The sequence below is a fragment of the Lygodium microphyllum genome, chromosome 6 (genome assembly GCF_053477565.2).
Source record: "Lygodium microphyllum isolate KBCC chromosome 6, Lygodium_microphyllum_v1.1.10, whole genome shotgun sequence".
Taxonomy (NCBI): Eukaryota; Viridiplantae; Streptophyta; class Polypodiopsida; order Schizaeales; family Lygodiaceae; genus Lygodium; species Lygodium microphyllum.
In genome coordinates, this window is record NC_141140.1 from 160,393,698 (window position 1) to 160,416,928 (window position 23,231).

The 23,231-nt window shown below is 41.1% G+C and overlaps 1 protein-coding gene and 1 long non-coding RNA gene across 4 annotated transcripts in view; one reads left to right on the forward strand and one right to left on the reverse strand.

Moving 5' to 3' along the window:
• LOC148035344 (uncharacterized) overlaps nt 1-21,871 on the forward strand; it is a 40,196-nt gene extending 18,325 nt beyond the window's left edge. Inside the window, exon 8 of one of the 3 annotated variants that reach the window (XM_087680368.1) lies at nt 21,737-21,871. The gene's annotated coding sequence lies outside the window, so the exon portion shown is untranslated. Of the gene's footprint in view, nt 1-8,228; nt 8,376-19,781; nt 19,900-21,736 lie in introns of those variants that run through there. The other 2 variants (XM_087680367.1, XM_087680366.1) reach the window with 2 other exon arrangements.
• On the reverse strand, nt 18,462-22,839 carry LOC148035345 (uncharacterized). The gene is made up of 2 exons (XR_015691184.1): nt 22,199-22,839; nt 18,462-22,060 (listed from the first exon to the last, which is right to left on the reverse strand). It is a non-coding gene; the product is annotated as an uncharacterized LOC148035345 (long non-coding RNA).
• Nucleotides 22,840-23,231: the final 392 nt, after the last annotated feature.

The following is a 23,231-nucleotide window of genomic DNA, read 5'->3' on the forward strand; positions in this document are numbered from 1 at the left end:
ATGATCCTGAGGTGCCACAACCACCTAAAAAGAAACACACCAAAGGGAACTTGCTAGTCCACACTTGAGGCATCGGAAGGTTGAAAGAAGAACGTCACAAGCAACCTAGGGACATGTGGGCTGAAGAGCAAAGGAAACATGACCTGCCAAAGAAATTTACTAAGTTTAAGAAATGCAATAGGATAGTGATCTTGCTAGGCGCCAAATGACAAGGGCACGTAAATGAACCAATAGAAGGACTAGCCAAAGTCAAGGAGGTTGATCTAGCTAAGGAAGGGGAGACACCTCGACCTATCTTCATTGTCAATGACTTGACCAAGGAGCCTCATGGCTCTCTTGTGAGAGTACATGGACATCTTTGCTTGGTCCCTTGATGAGCTGAAAGGGGTGGATCTAAGTGTCATGACTCATAATATCCCCATGACCCCTGACTCAATGCCGGTCAAACAGCGAACCGTACCCTATGAATCCCAAGCATTCTCACGTTGTCAAGGAAGAAATCGACAAGCTGCTAAGGGCAAGATTCATTTATGAGATTGAGCACATGGACTGGGTCTCGCCCATAGTGATTGTATTGAAGAATAATGGAAAGATCAGAGTGTGTTTCAACTACAAGAAGGTAAACGTTGCTACCAAGAGAGACAATTATCTATTGTCATATACTAAACACATGCTCGAGAGAGTAGCGGGCAAAGAGGCCTACAATTTTTTGGATGGCTTCTCAGGATACAATCAGGTGCAAGTGCACTGTGAGGATAGGCACAAGACCTCCTTCACCAGTGAATGGGGTGTCTTTGCCCACATAATCATGCCCTTTGGCTTGACCAATGCACTTCTTAGAGGCTCATGTGTACAATATTGAAGGACATGCTTAGGAGAGAGTTAGAGGTCTTCGTTGACGACTTGTGTGTTCACTCCAACTAGAAGGAACACTTAGACAAACTCTGAGCAGTCTTTCAACGATGCAGACTATACCGTCTCTCATTGAACCCCTTAAAGTGCTAGTTTTGGGTAAAGCACGGATGCATCCTAGGGCACATGGCGTCGAAGAACAAGATTGCCGCTGAGTTCTCGAAAGTCAGGGTTATTGTGGATCTTTCACCCCCAATCGATTATAAGGGAGTTCAGTGCTTCCAAGGCCATACGTGGTACTATTGATGGTTTGTGATAAACTATGCATTGATTACTAGACCCTTGTATAAGGTACTAACAATATTGAAGTGGATCGAAGAATGCCAGCAGGCATATGAGGAATTGAAAAAGGCTCTAACCACCGCACCAATCTTGAGAGCCCCAGACTAGAACATAATCTTTCATGTTCATATTGACGCTTTGAAATTCGTAGTGGGAGCCATGCTGCGCCAGCCTGGTAATCACAATATAGAGTATCTAATGAGCTTTGCTAGCAGACAACTGACGGATATGAAAATGAACTACTCCATGACTGAGTGAGAGGGGTTAGCCATGGTGTTTGCTACGAAGAAATTTCAGCATTATCTTATGACTATGCCCTTTATTTTATTCATTGACCATCAAGCCTTGTTGTACCTAGTGAACAAACCCTGTGCTATAGGACTCATAGTGTGATGGTTACTTCTACTTCTTGAATTTGACTTCTTTGTTGTTGTGCGCAAGGAAAAAAAACACAATATGGCTAATCATATGTCCTACATACCCATAAGAGAAGCCGCTTGACAAGGCATTGGAGACGAATTGCTAGACGCATACATATTCTCCCTATCTAACGAAAGAGATCTGTTAAGAGCCGACTTGACGCCACACTGGGCAGATGACATAGTCCAAGTGTTGGAGTGTGGATTACCTGATCAACCCATAGAGAAGGCTTGACTAAGATGGCTCATTCTCAAGATCCAACCCTATTAGTTAATAGTAGGCTAACTATATAGGCTAGGGCAAGACGAATTGCTGCAAAGGTGCATGTGTGAACACAAAATGCACGACGTACTAGTTGAGACGCATGATAGAATCGCAAGAGAACACTTTAGTGGAGATATGATAGCCCTCCTCAAGGTGTTACAGTCTCAACTATGGTGGCCCATGCTTTTTCGAGATGCGGCATGATTCGTGAAACACTGTGACGAGTGCCAATGAACCAAGGTGCCAGTTCACAAGGACAAAATGGAGCTAAGCCCCATTATAGCACAACAACCATTCGAGAAATGGGGAATTGACTTCATCGGTCCTATTAGTCCCGCAGCTCAATATTCACAAGCCAAATACATCATCATTGCCCACTGATTATCTCAAAAAGTGGGTGGAAGCTCGAGCCACCTGCAAGAATGATGCAGGAACCATTGCTAAGTTTTTATGGGAATAGGTAATCTCTTGATTTGGCTGCCCCATCGAACTTGTTAGTGATCAAGGCACACACTTCATCAATGAGGTGATTGCTCATCTCTTGTCCACCTTTTTCATCATCTATCAGAAATCCTCAAGGTATTACCCTCAGGCAAACGGCCAAACAGAGTCAATAAATAAGATTTTGGTAAGTGTCCCGATCAAGGTAGTCTCTATTTCGCACAATGACTAGGATAACAAGCTTGTGGCAACCTTATGGGCCTATCAGACAGCCTATAAAATGACAGTGGGATGACAGACCCCCTTTAGGTTGACCTACGGAACAACAGAGGACATTCTACATGAAGAATCCTTTGTTCCTAGCTTGAGAATCGCTATTCAAGAAAGATGGGAAGAAAATGAAGCATGGACAAAATGTTTAGTTGAGCTAGAATGCTTGTTGGAGACTTGACTTCTTCTAGCCACCCATGCGTTGATTTGTGACCTGGTGCTATTGTACTTGGTCAAGGGACATAAGCATAAAATGAAGTTTAGGGGGTTAGGACCCTTCTAAGTTTGCACCATAGGCCGGCATGACCGGTAATGTTGAACTTGAAACCCTGAAAGGTGAGGGCATAGGCTTCTTCAATGGCAGCCGCAACAAGAATTACTACCCCCTACACATCCACTTCATGAACCTCCGATGCTAGAAGCCCTTGTCAATGTACGAGTGGCAACCATTATGGAGGTCGACGACAAGGATGAGGAAGCAATAGCTCCTATTGAGTTTGAGAACTTTCCCATGGTCTTTTATGTGCTGCCAAACGCGAAAGATACATGCATAGAATCGTTGTTAGGACGAACCTTTAAGAATTAGGCTCACTGTAATGTCAACTACCAGTCTCATAGTGTATTCACCTGGCCATCGACAATATACAAATTATCACAACCTTCAACAAGGGTTGCATGCCCCATCATAGTCCGCAAAGACACCGATAGAGAATCCCACCATGAAGCCTAAGGAGGGGGGTTGTGACTCGTCACAACCCACCAAACCTTAGTACCACCAAAAATTTGACCACAAAGCTAAAACCCTTGATCACCACTTCAAATGGGTACCGGAATATCCCAAACCGCTGCCCAGGAGCACCCAACCATGAACTCGCAAGGCTAGGAACCTTTCCTCAAAACCTAGGAGACCCATAAGAAACTACAAGCATCGACAAATGGTCAAGCCATGATGGGTCCCCAAGACCTTATTGCAAGTGTAAGGTTATTACAAGGGTAATACATGGATTTGGGTGCCTAAAGCAAGATGACCAAGCACACTACTCAAACACAGCCCTCAAGCATGATTGCACGAAGCATTGAGACAAATCAAGCATCAATGCCACAAAAGCCTCTAGCTATAGGGTCCATTACCCTTCCAAAACCTTAATTCATTGAGACTCAACAAGTCTATCAACCCAAACCATAACTTGCTACTCCTGAATTGCCTCAACCTTGCCCTGCTAGTATCCCAACCCCTGCCCAAGCATCTGGTAGTGCGCTACCCACTGCACTAGCCTTGCTTAGTGCACCAAGGCCACAACCCCATCCAGAACCACAAACAAAGTTGCACCCAATAAGTTGTGGAACCGTCAAGCCCAACCAAACCTAAGCCACTTGCTAGCCTTAGACCCTCTTACCAGTGGTGGAGATCCATTCTTACCTTGGCCATAGACTTAGCTAAGAATACAAGCTACGACTTGGTTTGTTGCCTCTCAGACACTTGGATGCCATGTTTACCATGCTTGCTAAAAGTTACGATAGACTAGACTTAGGTATTTTGGATGAGCCCTTACCAAACGGAAGTGTGCATGCTACCTTGCTCATGGGAGGAATTTGAATTCGTATTCGTCAAAACTTCTCAGGCAGCCTAAGAACTCATTGCCACCAAGCTCTCCATTGAGCAAGCATGCAAACAACGACTGATCACATCTTATGTCAAGAGCAAAGTCCTTGCCACGGATTAGGAAATTGAGAAGTTGAAGTAGCTTGCTACCAACGACTCCTCTTTCTTACGCAAATGGTATGCTCTTCGACTTCAGTGGGAACAAGAAGGCTACCAAATCATGACCAATGCTAAGCAACGACGTGTCATTAAGACCTCTAAGTATGATCCCACTTACATAGCTCCTACCTCTTTTAGGGTATTGGCCATCACTTGCAATTGATCATTGGAAGATCATGTCATAAGCCACCCTTACCTAGATCAAATCCGTTATTGAAGAAGTGCTACACATTGCTAGCAAGATCAACTCTGATGATCTTATCATTGATGTCCTCACCTATATCACACATGTAGGCATCAGAACTCATGATATGGACCGCCATGCTGACTTGGAATATAACCCACAATCCTATGCTTGGCTTCTCTAAGGTCATGTCTTGCCCTAAGGCACCTAAACACTTGTAGTCCTTTGCTCTCCAATCCTAGGAAGGATTCAAATCATTCCCAAGGGAGGGAGGGGGTAAGGCGGGGAAAGAAAATAAGCATAAAAAGAAAACTGGAAAAGAAGAAAACAAACACGTCTTAAGCGTCAATCAACATTAAAATGAAAAGACTTAGAATGTTAGCAAAGTTGGGTGAAGAGTTGCAAGGGAATATGAAAAACATCTTGGAGGCTACGAAGGAGCTAAAGGCTGCAATAGAAGAGAGGGCACAAAGATATCAAAAAGGAATAGAAGACTTGAAAAAGAGGACTGCCCTAGAGTTGGAGGAACAAGGGAGACTAGAAAGGGAAATCAAATGCTTGAAGAAAGAGAAGGAAGAAGCCATCAAAGAAGCAACCCAAGGGCTGCAAGAGGAGATAAATAACCTAGAATGGGAGGTGGATGAGATAAAAACCATGGCTGAATCTGAAAGATAGCCGCAAAAAGGAAACCAAGAAGCCCAAGCCCAGAAGAACAAAGATTTTTCCAAAAGGTTGTTGGAAACTTCCATGTAGCTCTTCGTAGTGCAAGAAGCCTAGAAGATAGTGGAGGAGCGGCTGAGCCGCGAGAACAAGGAAAAAACACATATGCTAGAAGTATGGAATGAACAACAACAGGTGGTAATGATGCTATCTCAAAGCATGGAGAAGGGCAAGGAGGAGTTGAAAGAGAGAGCCAAACAGTGGGAAGAGCACAACTTTGAACGGGTGCGAGAACTTACTAAGTGCTTGGCCATAACAGAATGCGAGCGGGTGTTGGCAGAGGCTAGAGCTGAAGTTGCAGAAGCAAGTTCAGAGGCGCAATGACAAGCCTTCTTAAGCATAGTGCTCCATGTAATGCAAGTGGAAAACGAGGATTCAGTGGAGAGGACGAGAAGGAAGTTAGAAATGACCACCAAAGCCCTGAAGTATGGCCTACAAGAGCCTGCTCTCCCATCAGCCTAACAAGAAAAGTACAATGCTAGTATTTGAGGCAAGCCATCCTCTCCACCAATGAGCTGAAGGAGCTAGGATTTGAAGAGTAGGAGGAGCCACATCCACCCCTATCCTTGATACCACAAGAGCAACCGCTAAAGAGGAAGGGCTGGACTTCAAGCAGGAGCTAGGAGAAGAGCAACATGCTCGAGAGCTTAGCCCACCACTGCCAGATGTACCTCAGGAAGATTTAAAAGGCAGCAGCCAAGTACCCAAGCGCATCATTGCAGCTAAGAGAAGAGGATGGGAATTGGTGGAGCAAGCACAATAGAGAGCTAGAGTGCAACCCCAACAATTTCCTGGAGAGCCCATGCCACAACATGAGGATTGCTATCTCATTAATTGGCCCTAGGAACTAAGTATTTGGGAGCAAGGAGAACTCCAAACCTAGCCCTTCAAACTATCATTCCTCTACCCATGGGCCTTGGACCGAGTCCTACCAGTGAAAGTAGTGGACAACATAATTCAAATGGTCAACAACTTGGCGAATCGATGGGTCATGGAGTAGAGCATAGTTATCCCTCAATGGAGGTTGGAAGTTCCAAACTATTGGCAAGACAAGGTGTACCAGATCCCCAAGATGGTCCAAGGCTATGAAGCACAACCCAAGTGGCGGAGGAGGATCCAGGATACGAATCTTGATGCATGGATGACATTCTATGATGCACTCCCTGAAGAAAGGAATTATCCTATCTACATGCCCTACCCTCGCAGGCACGGAGTGGACTACAACAGGGAGGAGCATGGTAGGTATGACTTTCCCAAGATCCACAATGCCAATGTAGAGAATCCTAAGGAGTGCCTAACCTTCAAGGTAGGAGACATCCGTCCTTCAATCACATGCTTCCTCGAGGATTTCTCATCCTATCTAGACCTCGCTTTCATCACAACTTGTAATTATCTTAGGACCATTAGGTTTCTACTAAAGCAAAAGCTAGCCGTGCCAAGGAGGCCCACCTACCTCCACTCTTTTTTAATCTCAACCTAGGAATAGATAGTTGTGCCATGGCCCAGCTAATGATGAAACCCACCTACCTTCACTCTTTTTTTATCTCAACCTAGGAATAGACAGTTGTGCCGTCGGCTAATGATGAGGGCTATGTTGTTACCCTATTTTTGTATGAAGGTGCTTGAAGACATGAACAATAACCAGTTTACAAGATGTGGATATCCCTTTTTGTCGACCACACCTCTAAACGTTACGGCTAATCTCAAGAGCTACATGTAAAGCTATGCCTTTTTGAGTAAATCCCTTAGGCCACCCCGTGATGCATCATCAGAAGAGGACTGGGGTACAACCTAAGAGCACCCCTGTATCTATTATAAAAAAAAGAGGAGAGAAGAGAAGAAGAGAAAAAAAAGAAAAAAGAAAATGAAAGAACAAGAAAAGAAAATAAGAGAACAAAGGAAAAGAAAAAGAGGGACAAGACCAAGTCCCTCAAATTATTAGAGTGCCACAATCATTGCACCTATGATTTTTTACCTAGCCCCATTCCCCACTTCACGCTTGGGGCACCTTAGGGGCACGACTTTTAGACATGTCTCCCTAAGCCGCGCACTGCACCAACAATGATGCACGAATTGGGTCCTCAAGTGTGGGACAACAATGTAGGCTTGACGTTTGACCCAACTTCCAATTCCACTAGCACGAGCACAATGCACCATGCGGCAAGGTAGACACTGCCCCTAGGTAGCATACTTCTTTTCTTTTCAGGTACAAACAAAGGTGGTAAACCACCAACTTCGGCGACCCCATCATTCACTCCAACCATCCTCTGCCTCCACCAGCTCAACACTTTGATTAGCTTCTCTCCAATGACTAATCCTCATGAGGTCCCACCATCATCAACTCATCCACCACCCTTTAGATCACTGAATCCTCATCAACACAAACACGGAAGTGCCATGGGACTGACACTCATCTAGGAGGGAGATAATGTTAACCCCAACTCAAGACAGAGAAAAAGAAGTCCAAGAAAACTCCAAAGGTGGACACAAAGGAAGGAGTAGGAAGGAAAATGGCCAAAAGCACAAGGGAGGCCTCCAAAGCTAAGCCAAAGGCAAAAGCACATTTTTGGATGTAAGGCGCTCATAAAAATTTTGTAAAAGAGAGCCATGCTCCCTCCTGTGCAAATTGTAAAGGGTAGAAGGGCATAGGTAAAGAGAAAGGGCAACTAGATTGGAACGGGAAAAGAGGACCTTGCCATAATGGCCAGTCATGTAAAAAAGGGGATGGGTACCCAAAGAGATAAGGGCTTGTATATAAACTCAAAAAGTAAATGAGAAGCTCATTCTTTGGTGTGTGGCAAAGAGGACTTCTCTTCTTTTCTTCTTCTTGCTTTCTTATGTGTGCTTGAGAAAGGGAGTGTGAGAGTGTGAGAGAGTTAGTGTGGGAGGGTGAGGGATCAAGGAGAAGAAGCTCTTGATCATCTCCTCTCTTCTTCTCTTCTTTTCTATTATATTTTCTTGTCTCACATGCAGTTATGGAGGATGGAGCTTGAAGGTGGAGGCTTGAGGTTGCTTATTAGTAATAGATTGGACCAGAAAAACTCAGGCTACTAAGAACATACCTCCAAGGAAAGCTCAGGCGACATGTTACAGTTGGTATCAGAGTGCATGTTGATGTAGGACATGATGTAAGAAATAAAACTAGTTATATTTATAGCATAAAATATATTTTTCTTAAATAGTGAAATCTTCTCTTGTTGATATATATTCTTGATTTTTGGCAGAAAGATGAACCTTGGAAACAATTCTTGATTTTCCAAGTTATGTTTACCAGATGATGCGGATATTAGATCAGATATACAATCCTTCACCCCTATATTACGAAAGGTGATGGATGTTAAGCGGAGCGTATTGTTACATTGACACAAACCGTATTGTTGCTTACCTCCAGAATAGTTTAAAGAGGTTAAGGTGGATGGAAGCCCTTAAGGTTGCCAAGATTTATCTCTTCTATGAGGCTAGAGTAAACTCAAACATGTTCACTAGAGGGTGACATGTCAAACTAAACTGATACATCTATGAGGAGGTCACAAGGGTTATATCGGTTGATTGAGTCATGGTTGTAACCATTGTAACCCATAAGATGAACGAGTTCTTCAATCTAAAGTAGTTGAGCCTAAGCCTAGAATTCTACTATTCCAAATTCATAACACTTCTAAAATATGCATCGATGATGGATATCTCACAACAAGTATCCAAATTTTGCAATGGTCCAAATTCACCCCTAAATACACATCTTGAATCAATAAGACCATCAGATTTACAAGATGCATTAATTCGAGCAGCTTCATTAGTTTAGGAGATTGAACAAAGGCCAAGAAATGAAAAATTTGGAACACCAACAGTCAGAATAAGGGCAACTTTCAAGGTTATGCAAAAAGAGCCCAAGGACAGTACCAACCAAACAAAACAAAGAAGGCCAAATCAAATGCTGTGGGAAGCCTTATACCCATAAGAAGAAGCAATGAGACTCCAGGGTGTTTCTATTGCAAGAAACCTAGAAATTTTAATAGGCAGTGCTGCCCAAAGTTTCACAGGCAAAGCGTATCACCAAAATGCACAAAAAGGCTAGGCATAAACACTATTCTCGCACCTAGAATGCTTATGGAATTAGCAAATGGTAAATAAGTTCTATCAACACAACAAACTAGCAAGATAGAATTTAGCTTGGTTGGCAATTCTTCCAAAATGAACTTCTAAATTATGAACCTTGGGATTTATAAGTGTTTGCTAGGAATGGATTGGCTAATTCCAAATAATACCTGTATCCTTGCAAAAAGGGCCAAATCACATTCTAGAACTCAAAGGAAGAACAAGTAACCACTCAGGGAGAGGTAGGAAACCCTAAGGTTCAGCTTGCTAAAGCCTCTTGAATAGTAAAGGGACTGAAGAATTAAACTCAACAAGGCTGAGCAGGATAGTGAAGCCAAGGATCAACCATCTTGACTAAAAGAATATGCGAATGTTTTTCCAGAAGACCTGATAGATCTCCCACCAACAAGGGAAGTATATCATGAAATTTAACTTATTCCAAGCACCGCCCTTGTTGCCAAACAGCCTTACCGAATGTGAATTCCTGAAGCCATTGAGCTGAAAGAACAACTCAAGTAGCTATTATACCAGGGATACATCTAGCCAAGTAATTCACCATGGGGAGCCTTGGTTTTATTTCAAAAAAAGAAAGACAGAACACTTTGCCTTTGTATTAATTACCGTGGATTAAACTAGGTGACAATGAAAAACAAATATCCAATTTCCAGGATAGATGAATTGCTTGACTGACTCTAGAGAGCAAAGGTCTTTTCAAAGATTGGATATTATCAAATAAGAATTAGGGAAGAAGATATCCCTAAAACTACTTTTAACACGATACGGTTTATGAGTTTATTGTGATGTCAATTGGGCTAACAAATGCTCCTACCACTTCAACAAGTTGATGCAAGACATTTTCCGACCCTAGCTTGACGACTTTGTCCTCATCTTCTTTGATGATATCTTAACATAATCCAAGAATGAAGAATACCATGAACCATAGCTATGAACAATTCTTGAAACAATGAGGGTCAGAAAATTGTATGCTAAAAAGAAGAAATGTGATTTATTCAAGAAGCAAATTGAATATCTAGGATTCATAGTATGAGCAAATGGCATTTCAGTGGATCCTATCAAGGTATAAGGCTAGCCATCCCCGACAACGATCAAGGAAGCATGAAGCTTTCTAGGGCTAACGGGCTAGTATAGAGTCTTCATTAAAGAGTATGCCTCAATCGCTACACCTCTCACTGATATTCTCAAAAAGTAGGTCTCCATTACATGGACATTCACCGAACAATCTAGCTTTAATGCTCTAATCCTAGGAAAACCCTCTAGGGTTGGAACTCTTGCCATAATGATTTCAATGCTTAGTAACCCTCTCATAGAAATGGCTAAAGAAGAGGCAACCAAAGGATCCAAGCTATCATAACTTTTTAAGAGGAATTTTTGTCAAGGATTCAAGTCTAAAACTCAAGACTAAGTATCAAGAGTTTTCCATAAACGAGGAGCTTGCCTTAGGATAAGACTATGTATTCCTACGAGTCAAGAACTCAAAAGGAAAATACTCTAGGAAGCTCACGATTTTCCATTTTCAGATCATCCTGGTTATGCTACGACTCTTAAGACAGTCAGAAGAAGCTTCTACTAGGAAAGACTCAAGGGTGATGTACTCAAGTATGTCACCAAAATGCCTAAATTGCCAACGAATTAAGGCCGAGTGTATCAAGTTGCTAGGAAAGCTCCAACCACTTGACATCCCTCAAATGAAATGGGAATATATCAATGTGGACTTCATAGTTGGATTACCCCCCAGTTCAAGAAGGATATAACTCCATAATGGTCGTCATTGATATGCTAACAAAAGTTACACACCTTATTCTTGTAAAAACCATTTACAAGGCTTCCGATAATTGCTAGGCTTTTCATCAAGGAAATTTATAGGTTACATGGATTTCCCCAAAGAATCATCTATGACTATGATTCTCTCTTCACCTCAAACTTTTGAAAGAGTTTGTTCGAAGCTCTAATAACTCAGCTCTACATCAGTACTGCTTACCATCCCCAAACCGATGGTCAAAGAGAGTGAGTCAACCAAGTTATTGAGGGCATATTGAGAGCTTATTGTAATAGGAACCCAAATGGTGGATCCAATACCTACCCTTAGTTGAATTTTCCTACAATGCATCATACCATCAAAGTATTCAAGTGACTCCTTTTCAGGCATTATATGGGAAAGATTATCTTACACCATTAAATTTTTCCAATCCTACCATACAGATAGAAGTATCTAGGCAAATGCTAGAAGAAATGGATTAGCAAGTGAAAGCTATAAGGCAAGATATTCAAGTCGCCAAGGATCGACATAAGGCACATGTTGATCAACGAAGGCAAGAACGCATCTTCAACGAAGGTGACATGGTTTTTTACGAGTTCGCCCAAAGAAAAGTTCCTTATCTTTGGAGGAATTCAAGAAACTAAGTCCTAGGTATTGTGGGCCATATAAGGTGCTAAAGTGTTTAGGGCCAAATGCCTACAAGCTGCAACTCCCTAATAACTTGAAAGTACATAATGTATTTCATGTTAGTTTATTGAAAGCATATGTTCCTAACCCAGACCATGTACTAAACGACCAACAAATTGTAATGCCCAATCAAGGAATCCTCAAACTCCAACCAAAAAAGATATTTGATATGCGAGAGAAGACTCTAAGAAGAAAAACCCTTAGAGAAGGATCATTACTACTGCAAACATGCTTAGGGACACATATGGCTAAATAGTCTAGCCTTTCATTGTAGGCAATCTGGATACATTTGTGTGATCTCACATTTGGGGAAATGCTGGGGGTAATGCTGGTCAACCTCACTTCTTCGTGCTCTTGTTTTGTGGATATCTTAAGGGAATGTGTCTTGGTTGTTGTAGTTTTTCAATAAGTAATAGGGTCTCTATTCAAAGTTGTGCCTCACATGTGGTCTCCATCCCAACATCATGATTGGTATTAGTCCATAATCCATAAGAATTGGATATCCATCATTATCATAATAGACAAAATGGTTCGTGTACTTTGTCAAGAATCATGTGGTGGAGGGACGTGCTTGAGTTGCTGTGCCAAACAAATACACATCATATACACAAGAGAAAGCTCACTCAAGAATAGAAGAAGAGAGATGGAGGCCAAAATTTTTTCTTATTCTTTTTTACACAATATAAGATACACAAAGTATATATAAGAAATAATATAAAGGAAAGTGGCCTACTAAGTCAAATAGTGCATAACTGACTATACTAGTCAACTACTACCATAACTATGCTAGTTGTAGGTAGGTGCAACAAACCAAATATAATAAGTGATAAGTCAGTGGCCATGTGAGGATCATAATCACCACCAACGTGCTAAGTGTATATGTGTAGATCCATCTACCTATAAACTAGGTTTGCCTCTTCTCTCCTAAGCAAAATCCAAATGCTTGCACTTGCATGGCATCACCAAGAAGATTGTTTGGCTGCAGACTTGCTTGAATTATTCTTCAAAACTATAGGGGTCATCGGCCACTCCGCATTTGTCTAGTTGCGTTGCGACTAATGGAATTTTTGCTTGGTCTCAGTTTCTTGGTATGTTGCTCATTCTTGTTAGAATAGTTTGTGTGATAGGGGTTCTTGCTTGCAATATATCTATGGTCAAGTAGGCACCTTTGTGCAAGATTTGAGAGGGAATCCTATGATGAGGCCACAACTCTTGCATTCAAAAACATCCTATAGATGGTATTCATTTTTGCTTGCAAGGTTGAAAGTTGATACTTGGTATCATTGTTAATATCTAGTAGGATTGAGGGTGTTTGACCCTTGCTCTAGTTGCTCTATGAGATTTTATTGTATGGAGTTATGGGTCATGTTTGAAATGTCAAAGCTGGTAGCTTATTGAAAGCTATCAATAGTGGAAGTTATTTGACGCATTACCCGAATCCATTGCACTTTGCATGTAAGAGTAGTTTCTAAATGAACTAAATAAATGACATGGTTGATGAGATCACATGCAGATGTATTTTTGGGGTTAAGGGATTGGGTAGGAGTGGGGTATCTATTATCAATTGGAGTTGTAAGTTTTCATCCACTCCATAAGCACATATTCTCATGTAGTGGTTCATCCTATCTTTGATGTGATCGTGTGTCTTTTTTCTAGGAATGATGTAACCAATGATTTCTTCAAGTGAATGGGTGCACAAGGCTCTATCAGCCTTTTTACTTTTTTAAGCAACGTTGTATAGTCACAAAAAAACACTTACATATGCAAGTCAATAATGTTTTCTTCAATGGTTCAATTGTTTCCTTTGTTCCCCTTTTGTTCTCGTTTCTTTTAAAGGCTTTTGGTTCTATGGCTCAATTGCATCAAGATGTGCATATAGGATATTTGTGAAAGTATTTGCATGTGCATGTGTGGATGTTTGTGCATGTACGTAAATCTATGTGGAGGAATGTTGTGTGCACATGCAAGTGTAGGTGTGCATGAGCTAGCGTTGGTGTCTATGTGCGGGGGTGTCTGGTGTGTGTATGTCTATGTGTATGGATCTTTTGTTTGAAAATCTATGTGTATGTACATGAATCTATGTGCAAGGTTCTAAACCTTGTGTGCATATATATTTGCTTTATGTGCAACTATCTAAGTGCAAGGATGTTGTGTGCATGTCCTTGATCTCTCTTGCTAGAGGTCTTCTCATTCGCATGGTATGTTAGTGCTTAAAGGGAGATGTTATCATGGTGTTTGGCACACTATGGTAGTGGTGATGAAGGGTAGAACACAATGAAGGGTTAGGGGTTTTTCATGGTATTGTCAAGTTCGAGTAGCAAAGGCAGGGTGAGAATAATGGTGGTGAAGGTGGGGTGGAGGGGTTTGGTGATAAGAGAGGGAAAGGTGCCGTAGTATCTACAGGTGGAGGAAGGAGATAGAGATGGTGAAAGGACTTGTGTGGTATACCTTGATCCTTGAAACCTTGCATTTCTCTCATGGGTTCTCTTGAGTGTGGGCTGTACATGATTGCCAGCCGTAGAATGAACAATGACCTCTATTTTGGGTATTTAAAACCATAATAGAAAATACAAGAACACACAAATATGTTAAAATGCTAGACTTCATCCTTGACATAATTCCTGTGCAGATTCCAATAGCCATACCCAAGAATATTTATGAACACATAACTCATAAACAATGACTTTGGTAATCAAGAAATAAGACACAAAAATAAACATGAACTAGCAGACCAACAAAACATGGCTCTGTCATTCTCTGCATTCGGTTCCATTCATCTAAACTCAAGAAATACAACTACCCAAATATCAAGATAGGGACATGTAATACAGGTAACATACCACATGACATTTATGGTCACATTTACATAGGCTAATCTCAAGTAGCTATATGCATATATCAAAGTAAAAAGACTAAGAAACTATTGGAATTCAAGCCCTAAGGATTTGTGCCCTAACACCTGGCACAGTCATGACTCAAACCCGCAAGCATGAAGTGAAATGTTGGATGACCCAAAGAACATAGTTATACCTTGCCAAAGGCCTTGCAACTCTTAACAAAGCCACACTAAGCTACCATGAGTAGATCCCCTCTAGGATACTCATAGTCCTCTTGTGCAGTTTCATAACCACGTCTAAGTGCCAATCAAAATGATCTATGAAGTATGAAGAACCAAAAAAGAAGTAAGAACATCAAGCTATAACCAACTAAAAGGAAATAGGAACATAGACAATAATGTCTATGTAGGAAGACATTTTGAACTCTAGAATGCTGACCACCATGTCCTGGAAGTAAAGCATGATCCATCTCCTAAAACTCCTCATGAACTTCATTAACCACTTCTTGAACTACATCACTACCATCAATTGCATGAAAGTGCTTGTGCTGCAATAAAGTGGCTATATAATCTTCATTATTTCTCTTAGCTTCCAAAGAATCATGCAACTTCGATTCCAAGTCACGACACCTCTTTTCCAACAAAGATATCCTCTCATGCAACGCTTCTTTCTCATGATAATCAAATGTTGCTCCTTTGAAACAAAAACATCTGTAAACATATTATAAGGTCTAGAAACCAAGACATCCAAATTTTGGGAAACCTTTTGCCATTCTTGCTTCACCTCCATAACCAAAGCATCATGAATATCTTGATATTCTACCACCGGCAACCCCTTCCCAACTTTTTAAAAAAATCATAAGTCCGCTTAGAGAGATAAAGAGGGCAACTTGTGAATTCTTTTTCATTGAGAAGGGATTATTAGCAATCCTTGTCTGATGAAAAAATTTTCACATCCCCTTAGAGAGATGATGGAGGGGAGTTGTGATTTTCTTTTTCTTGGGAAGGGGTTACCAACAACCTCCTTCCTATTGGGGAAAAAAATTCAAAGTAAGTCACATAATCTCTCTCGCCCATTTTTAATGAGGAAACTACTATAACATTCAAGTGGACAAATATTTGTTCCTCTAGTTCACATAAGAGATTAATATAATTTATAACCGGGTGATTTAGAGGAGGAAAAGAAGCTAAAAACTAAGGAAGAACCAAGCACCTCTAGAGATGAACATGCATTATATGTTGGCAACAAGTACAAAGGCAAGAAGGATCATCTCTTTTGTGACTTTTGCAAAAGTACCCATCACACCGAGAAATTCTGCCACGCTAGAAAGAGGTCCCAAAAGGCCTATCTAGCTGCAGTCAAAGAAGAAGAAGAAAATGGAGCAAAAAAGGAAGAAGAAGAAGAAGATCACTAGGAGAAGGATAAACCTCATCAGTCCTTCTATTCAGATAGGCCTTTTTAGCTTTGTATTTCCTAGCCCTAATACCTTAGACATAAACTTGTAAACTTCTCAGTTGGCCATGTACTACAGCCTTTGTACACTTTGTGAGGCCCTTGCTATAGCCTCTGGATGTCCATCATGTTTGTGGTACCCACACTTAGCCTTTTTTTTTTTGCAGCAGCAGCCTCTTTGGAGTTTTGCCATGTTTATGGTGTGCCCACACTTTGCAGGTGTTGCTTTCACTAAAGCCTCTACACACTTTGTACTTTCCCATTCAAGACTTATGGAACACTTTCTTTGTCTTGAGCAAATTTATTTCAGTCCATAAGTTGATCATGTATCACACCGGCCCAATTAGGTGTACCCATGTTTTCAACATAGTAGATGAGACCATATGTCTCAAGAGCAATGGATTCAATATAGATGAACATCATAAATATTTTCATAAACCATCTGAGCTGCATCTTTCGGGATGTATCAATCTGCTTTAAGACATAGATATTACGTAGACTTGTAGCATCCCCAAATGCTTGAAATATTTGCTCATTCAAACACCACCACAATGTGGCATTGACATTCATGGGTAATGCAAAAATACGACTTACCACTGCCATAGTAGGATCAATGTGACTAGCAATCTTTCCCTGAGATTACCTCTAAATGTCGAGCTGAACCGAAGCATGTGATTTGCTGCCCATGTTGCCCAAGGCAAGCATGCAAAATCATAAAGCCCAATCTTCTCCAACCACGCTTTGGTGGGAGCATGATCAACATCCAAGACCAATGCAGAACCTACAAGCGGTGTTTGTGTAGCACTAGGGTTGGCTACCTGAGGTGGAGCTTTCAGTGCTACCTCAACGTCATGTTGCTTTATCAAACCATTCCTCCTTAGCTAGGGGTCGAAGTCTGTAGCATCATCATTATCCTTGCAAGCACGCTTTTGGATAGATAGCCATTTGGCTAAGTTGCGTCGCGTATAAGTTATGGTGCAAATTGCAGGCTTGTTCATTGAAGACGATGGTGAGAAGGAGGAAGACACAAATGAAGGAGTTGTGTTCTCCATTTGAACCCACAAATCTAATTCTTGTAAGTGTTGAGGATTTTTTGTGCCATTTGTGTCAAGGAGTGGACTGGAGAGAGAGAAAGAGGAGAAAGAAGATTGCTGAAGAGAGAGAAGAAGGAATGCAAAAGAGAGAGAAAGAGAGTGATGAGGAGAGAGAATTACTAAAAAAGGAGAGAGAAAGGCTGGAAATAAGAAGAGTCTAGATGGAAGCCATGAAAGGACAGGAGGAGCTAGAGAGAGAAGAAGGACAAAGTTGTATTATTGTGGAAAATTTGATATCTTGTACATGTGTCCTTTTTCCTTTTATATGTCCCTAATTCTACTCTTTACATTCCATCCTCACTTGGATATTTTTGTCCTAAAAAATAAAAGTGAGACTTATTACAAATTATCGAGTAGTGGAAAGGGGCATAGTACTCTGTGCCATGGACTAAAAATAAATTAGCCTAATCTTCAAGGATTTACGAAAGTACAACTAGAGGGCTAAGAATCAAGTACAAAGCATTGATAGCCCTTTGAAAACATGAAAATGAAAAATGTTACCATTAAGAGCTCCCCTCCTAGATGGAGACTCTATGTTATCCACTACAGACCTTGTTGTACTAAATTTGTAATAACTTTGGATTGGTTGATCCAATTCAGACATGCTATAGCTTTAGAGGAAGCTCTCTTCAAGTACTTTCAGCCCATATGACTCACACATCTATGACATTGATTTAGCATTAAATGTGGCCCAAAACAATGATATGTTCTCAACAGTGAAACAAAGCCCACTAGCTAGCATGATATTGTCTCAATATTCCCCGTTGAAGGTAAGGACATCATTCCCAAAGTAATGTGGGTCCACGTAGGGAGTTAAGACCATCCCTTACCCTCTCGAGTCAAAAGGAAATGTGACATCCCATCCATGCATTAAAATCATGACCACCAAATCAGAGACATCATCACTCATGAAATAATATGCATGTACTTGTGAATCCACAAAATCATAAGCAATTGAATCAAATAGAAACACATGGTCATGGTCTTCCTCATTAGAAACTTCATAGGGTGCAAGTTTAAACCCTTTATCTTCCTCCTGATAATATCAAAATTTTCTTCAACATGACTATCTTTATCCTCTTTATCAGAATATTCAAGTACCCCAAATATCCTCGCATTCTTTGCACTGTATGTGTCTTTGTGAATAGAATACATTTGTTGAGCGAATCTAAAACATAATCCTTGAGCATCATGCAATTCTCTAATCCCTGGTTAGTCGTCGAGCTTTATGAGTTTTAGACACAATGTTACCCACATCATCACTATATAGATCAACAATAGAATAATCATATTATTGTCCATGGTACTCATGAGAAGCATATGGCTGAGAAGTACATGAATGTTGCTCATAGTCATATTGCTACCCATATAGATATTGGTGTCCATAAGAGAGTGAGTGGAGATACTCATTTCTGTATAGATTTAGTAATCATTGCAATAAGTCTTGTTGAGCTACTACATCAGCCATAGCAATTGATACAACCAACATATGCTTGTCATGTACATGCTTTAAACCCTCTTGCAAAACAACATTACCATAAAGATTAATAAGAGCTTCCGAGATGCATGGCTGTACCAACTGATCCATATGAGATCTCAAGTGTTTGGCAAGTGCACATTCTATTCGGATGGCATCTATCACTTCAGTTGCCATCATGGTTGCATCAAAATCCATAATGCATGTGCCAATACATCAATCATATCAACCATATGAGCAACTGACTTGCTGAGTTCCATTGCTCTTATGATGCTTATAATATTGCTACTTGATATGCCACTTGCCTCCTATAAGACACTTCAAAGTCAATATTGCCTTGTGGCACATGATAGGGATCAAAACCATGTGAGCAATACCCTTGATGAAGCACCTCTTGCATCATGATCCACTGACGTTGATGAAGTTGCATTGCCATTTGTGCTATACAAACAAGGTGAAATTATAGCTGCTTTGAAAGTCCACTCTAGTAGACTGCTCAAACACTCAAAACTACACTAACTGAAATCTTCAACAAACCCAAGATAGATCAAACTATTGTGCCTACAAGTGAGGTCTGAAGATTTGCAACAGAAAAGCAAATGTACCTGCAAGTTAGATTAGTATACTACAAGGGTAGTGACAAAATACTTAGTTGTTGCTATACTGAAGCTCTGCTCATGGTTGTAGATTTTGCATTCCAAGAAACTATATAGAGGGCATCAAAAATCTGCTTGTAATCTACCTATATACAAATTCAGGTTTTAATATGATCTGACTGCTCCCATACTAGAATCAGTGATCCAAGCTCGAGATTGGTTCCAGATAGCGCTTGACTGAAACACCACGAGGAGCTGGCTTTTGGCTATCCTAGCCTAGAAAGTTCTAGAACAAAACAAATGGTGTAGTTACTCCCAAATGATGGTTAAGCTAGTGCAATCTTGAGTTAGTAAGGTCATAACCAAGCAGATTGGTTCAGAAGATTGGGTCCTTAATATAGAGAACTTGCTGAATTAAGATAGTTTGCAGATAATAAAGATCCGCATAAGGAGTGGAGGTAGGTTAACAGGTGATGTGAAGCATAAAAATATGTTGTCCTTTTGACGTTAACAGCCTTCTCAGAAGTTGCATTCAGCAGAAAGTCATATACCTGGAGTAGAAGATCACCCTGACAATCAACATAATCTTTTGCCTGAGAAGATTGAAGTGCCTACACCAAAACCAGTCACATTAACTTCAGCCCAACAAAATCAATCCTATGCTCTTACAGGTTTGGTTCCGTATGAAAGCCTTAGTTATCTAGGGGTGGATGCAATTCTTTTCAACATCTCAGAAAAGGACCAACATTTTCAACTTGACATTAAAGCTGAGCATCCCACAAACCACCTAGACTTTGAAAGTTTGCCTCCTTTTCAATGTCAATCCTATCACTCTCTGGGATTTTCCAACTTTGAAGCTACCCCGATGAACCTAAATTTATCACCCCAAATCCAAGTTTCAAGATTTGATGATGCAAGATAGATGCAATAGTCACTTCAATGAGCTGTTAGAGAAGTTGAAATTTGCAATGAAAGGAATGCTGTTAATCTTGATGCTTCCAGCATCAAAGAGATGGCCTCATTTTCTACGATAGATGCTCTTTCAGTTGAGAGATCTGGGCCGTTATAGCATTCAATAGCTGTTAATCTTTCTTTCAATTCTCTGCAAGTATCGCACTTTGGCTTGATGGATGAGCTTGCTACAAGCAGTTAGCTCTCTGTGTTTGAAGCCCCCAAAGCAATACCATTATCAGAGTGCCTTGCTTTAGCTGGATTAGCAAAGCCAAGAAGGATGAGCTTGTTTGGAATTCTTCTGGTGGTTCGGGGTCTCATTAGGGAAAGCATTTTTTACAAATCTACAACACGAAGTCCAGAGGAGTATCTAGATAGGATCACGATGACCTTCTTGGTCTTTACCTCTCTGCAGGTTTCAGACATAGTCGTCGAGCCATATAACGCCACATTATCTGTGCATCAGCTTGAAGAGAATGCCAACAAGTTTATGGTTCTTGACAACGAATCTCTATATGACATATGCTTCAGAACTTTGAAACTAGTGACGCCTACTTGATGAGGGTGCTGATTTGGATTCAGTCATCCTTGAGCAGAATATTGATTAGAGTTAGAGTTACAGGTTTCACATTGCTGTAGCCGCTTCCTTCGGAGCTATGTCAACTGCTAAGATCAGCATTGATGCCTCTTGTAAATCTCATAATTGGAAAGGGTGGTGTTAATGCCAAGTCAATGTCAAGGCTAACTCGTGTAAGGCTTTATGCCAAAGAGCATGAGTCAGATTCAAATCTGAGAAATATTGAGATGGAGGGCTCCTTTGATCAAATAAAACAGGCAAACACAATGATTCGGGAGTTGCTGGTCCACCTTGATGCAAATCTGGCCAAACCTACTAGCGTTGGATCTCATAATTACAAGGCTAAGCTTTGTGAAGACTTTCCAAACCTAAGATCTAGTTGCAGATGTATCTGTTGGAGATGTGGATTTGTTTGCTTCCTGCTTGGTAGCATGTTTGACGGATTCTCAGGGTAGATGCACTCTTCTTGTCTGGAACTTTTCAGGCATGTGTCTCTTATCCTCATGTCCACCTGCAAGTTGAAATATTTTCCAACAAGATCTTTTGCTCATCAAAATTGACGCAACAGAGCTCCACTCTAGCAATCACTTCAATGATAAAAGACCTGCTTTGTTTAAATGCTATGCTTCCTAGAGCGAGGAGGAGACAAGGTTGAAAGGATAAAGTTCAAGAGATTTTCTATGGAGAAGTTGCAAAAGAAAGAAGAAAAAGAAGAAGACAGAAAAACAAAAAAAGTGTGACAGAAGAAAAGAGGGACATATAATGGCATACATGAAAGGGAGGTAGGAGAGATTAGACAGATAAGGCAGTGCCATCATAAACTATGTGGCAAATCAGGCAATGGTTGTTCACAGATTGGTTGAATCAGATCCTGTGAGTTGTCTTTAAGGAGGTCTTGAGCTCTCACCCATCTCACCGTTGGACTTTATGCTTTGCAACAGGAAGGTGTCTTTCTACAAAATTTAGCTTCAACAAAGGGATCTGACACTTCCCATGGCTTCACCATCAGGACTCCTTGGCAGATGAGATGGTACATGCTCCAGACCTGTTGCTGCGCCCTAGAGCTTTTCGACATTGGCTTGATTTGGCACTGCTATGATTATCAGTCTAAGGTTTGCTGCTCCAATCATGAGTCATGCTGCCCCTCCGACTACCCTGTCTGTGATCTGAAGCGTCAGCTTTGTCTTCAGAATAATGGACCACCTGTAGCTGCCAATGGAATCCCCATACGAATGGCCCGAGCAATCTACATTTCCAGTCTCTCTCTGGATGAAAAGAGAAGTCATCTTTTACAGATCTTCCATGGTGAAAGCCAGGACTTCTATCTTCTATGTGAACTGGAGAAGCTAGGCCCTAAGAAAGGGGTGGTTAGTCAAACTATGGAGGATGTGCTTATTACAGACCTTAGTTGTTGACGATCTCATGTTCAAAGACAAGATTGGCACGTCCGGTGCTCCTGTAACATCTTCTCTATCCAGATCATGCAGCTGCTACTATCGCCCGAGACAATGCACCTTTATCTCTTCCAAGAGTACTGGTGTACTGAGAGAGCTCTTGATTGGTGTGCTGGTGGAGCTCAGGCTTGATTGTCAATGATCAAGCTAAAGAGAGCTGCTAGTTTGTTAATGATCAAACTTGATTGTAAAAGGCATCTGGTAGAGCAAAGAATGCTGCATCGGTGCTCTCTTGTCCAGCACAAGCTGTGGCTCGTCATCATCACGGAGCTCCTATGTTCCCTCCACGGGCTTCTCTGCAAATTAGCGGCTCCAAGGGCACTTCTTTTGTGAGGCTGGGATGCCGATTTAGATTCAATCCTCTGAGAAGTTGAATGATGCTCTAGTGGATAATGGCGTTCAATCTGCCAGGGAATGCCTCTGTCCTTCCCGACACTACTGTATGGTCAAATTACTGCCTAATCTTCTTCATCTAGCATCATTTTCCAGCCATCGCTTCAACTCCATTGAAGACCTCAACACCAAATCTATGTGTTGTTGGAGGAGCAACACTTACTATAGAATTGTCCTCTAAAACTAGTGTACCTATGTCTTCAATATCTTATCCACAAATGCCCTTTTGAAGTTAGTGGGAAAAAAAAAATGTGGAGGAGGAGCTATCCAAGATCTTCTTCCATTTTTGCCCGGACCAACTTTTGAAAAGTCTTCAATGCTGTAACCTGTCAGAGCCGTCCAAGATCTTTTTCCATTTTTGTCTCCAGCTTCTTCAGAAAAGTCTTCAATGTTGCCTGTCTTCTTCTTGGAAATGTCCATTGGTCATTCCAGTGCTCCCAACCATGTTTGTACCTGTGTACTTGAAGTTCTTGGATTTGTGTGACTAAAAAGGGGGAACTAAATGAAATATTACTAATTGGATCAAGAACTCGAGAAGCTTTGATACCATTTGTCAAGGAGTGGACTTGAGAGAGAGAAGACTACTAAA